Below are 2,661 nucleotides of genomic sequence, written 5' to 3' on the forward strand. Positions count from 1 at the left end.
CGATCAAAAGTCTGAGAAAGAGCAAGAGAGAATATACGTAAATAGAAAAGTATGGACATAGTATGTAATACCTTTCACTGCTTAGTGATTGGAAGGTGTGACTGAGATGGGGAGATGGAGAGGGGGAGAAGGAGCCAGCTAGTTCTGCAGGGCTAGAGACAGAGAGACAAGTGTATTGGCTACGATCTTCGTGAGCACCAAAAATAAGTAAATAGCAACATGGACACAGTATATAAACCTTTCAAGCATAAAGGTCTCCAACAGCTGTCCACCACCTCCTGATAGAGAGCATGTCCCCCTGAAAAGTAAAGTTATGCTTTAAATGACTTCATAGCCTGATACAAATCCATGTTACAGTACTGTTTAGCAGTGTACTATGGCAGTGTAAATTATTGTGAAGATGTAGCCATCTCCTCCCGTAAGTGCAGTACCTGAAGACAAAGTAATGTGTATGACCTATGATGCATGTTAATTGTAGCCTCCAGTAAGGATGACTAAATTATTAAAAGCCTTATATTTCATGCTACACATCTGATTGAGATTTGAAAGAACTCACCTCACTGAAATCATATTGCTTTTGAGGGTAGAATACATTGCGTACTGAAATTAACATACAAATGAGTTAGTTGTTTTGCAAACTAGTCATCGGTCATAATTTCTGAAAATAATGCATCTCACCATCAGCATAAACACCCCACAGCTGTTGCTCTGATACTGGTGAGGTGCGTCCTGTGGTGGTATAAGGGGAATGTGATTTGTCAATGATTCTTATTAGTACATAATGCCTATAAACTATAAAGTGATATCCACCCTCATTTTGTAGCTACATACAAAAAGTGCACAATGCACTTTCAACAAGCATTTAGCAGCAACCAGGGCCCATCAGCGTCACATAGGAACACTTAATTAAATCATAATAAACAATCTAGAGGCCTGCCTGTCTACCAGTGAATGCTACTCTACTAGATGCAATGAATCGTGCGCCAGCCACACGTTTTACCTCGTCAGCCAAGTAAAGTCCCTTCCATGGTCCATTGGACAAAGCATGTGCCAGGGTACTGAAAAGGTTTGGAAGACGTGTAAGTTGCAATTCATATGCATCATCATCAACACGCCTTCAGTACACACTACGCTTCGATTTCACCCAAGGGTGAATTAAAAGTACATGTTTTCCTAAACGTTGGTAATCAGCGAGGTAATAAAGTAGTAACTTCGGGCACATCTGTCATCTGTTTTTCAGAGTGCTAACGATCTTTATTCATTCGTTGCGCAGCGACCGAACAGACAGAATTCTCTGATATGCCATGCATGTAAACATACTAGTTAGTTAGACGTACTAGTACGATGCACAGTTTAATCAGATGTGTGTGTCACCACAACGAAGCAGAGTGGCCGCGATGTCATGCCTCTTACCATGCCAGGCTGCCAGCTGACACCTTAACATCCAACTTTGGTAATGTTAACCTCACAGTAAAATAATCGGCAAAGCCTTCGCTGCAAACTTTACCCTCTACCTACAAACCGTCTTAAACGTTGCTGATTTCTGAATAGTACTATATGCAACGTTTATGGACGAGATAGCATAGCATTCGCTGCTACCGAACCATGCTTGTCACGAGTATTTATATCGGATTCGAATTCGGATACAACGATACCACAGCTAAATCAGTGATTTAAATGAGAATACTTCACAGCCAATGTTGTCAAATAAACAATAGCATACTTACTGACATAATCTCTCATCATAACTCTTTCGTTTTTCTGGAAAGTAACTACGAGGTAAAACCGCCAAAAAAGCAAGCCTTGCGAAACTCACTCACCTCTTCTTGATTGATCGATGAAACGCTACAGGAACGCCTGATGGGCGTTTTTGTGTCATGACGGGAACGCCCGGTGGGCGTTTTTGTGTCATGACGGGAACGCCCAAGCCTGCAGCTGGACCCTTCTCCATCTATCCAGGGCCCCGTTTCCCGAAAGCGTCGTTAGCCTAATGCCGCTTTTCCACCGCACATGTAGCTCGACTCGACACGACACGACTCGACACGGTAGCAGCACGGGTGCTTTTCCACCGCAAATAGTACCTCCTGGACGTGGGCGGGGTCGGCTGCGCGAAAGGGCCGTGACGTATTTGTGTACGCGACGCAAACAACACATACGCAACCCACACATAATAATAATAATAATAATAATAATAATAATAATACATTTCATTTAGAGGCGCCTTTCAAGACACCCAAGGTCACCTTACAGAGCATATAGTCATCATATTTTTTTTTTTTAAAAAACAAGACATTGTGGGAAAAAATTAATAAATAAATTAACATAAGCAATAAGAAATAAATAAAACAAAAACAAGACAAAACAAAAAAAAATCAAAAAAAAAATCAAAACAGTGATCAGTTAGACGTTGTGTGCGAGTTTGAACAGGTGAGTTTTGAGTTGTGACTTGAAGGTTGTAATGGTGTCTGACTGACTGGTATGGAAGCATATATGTAGCAAAATTCAAATGGCAATGCAATTTGCAATTTGCAATTCAATAAGTAATTACGTTATGCAATTGACAATGCATTATGCAATTTCATAATGTAATTTGTAAATACGTTATTCAAAGTGTATTTTAATATGCAAAGTGACAATGCAATCCTCAATTAAATTTGCAAA

General features: G+C 40.3%; 1 long non-coding RNA gene across 2 annotated transcripts; it reads right to left on the reverse strand.

Moving 5' to 3' along the window:
* Positions 1–274: 274 nt before the first annotated feature.
* LOC132460766 (uncharacterized) lies at positions 275–1,893 on the reverse strand. Of its 2 annotated transcripts, XR_009526420.1 has the most exons (4): positions 1,821–1,893; positions 1,001–1,058; positions 679–729; positions 275–600 (listed from the first exon to the last, which is right to left on the reverse strand). It is a non-coding gene; the product is annotated as an uncharacterized LOC132460766 (long non-coding RNA). The 2 variants fall into 2 exon arrangements; XR_009526419.1 differs by lacking the exon at positions 1,821–1,893 and having other exon boundaries at positions 1,001–1,129.
* Positions 1,894–2,661: the final 768 nt, after the last annotated feature.

This window comes from Gadus macrocephalus, chromosome 7 (genome assembly GCF_031168955.1).
Source record: "Gadus macrocephalus chromosome 7, ASM3116895v1".
In the NCBI taxonomy this organism is placed as follows: Eukaryota; Metazoa; Chordata; class Actinopteri; order Gadiformes; family Gadidae; genus Gadus; species Gadus macrocephalus.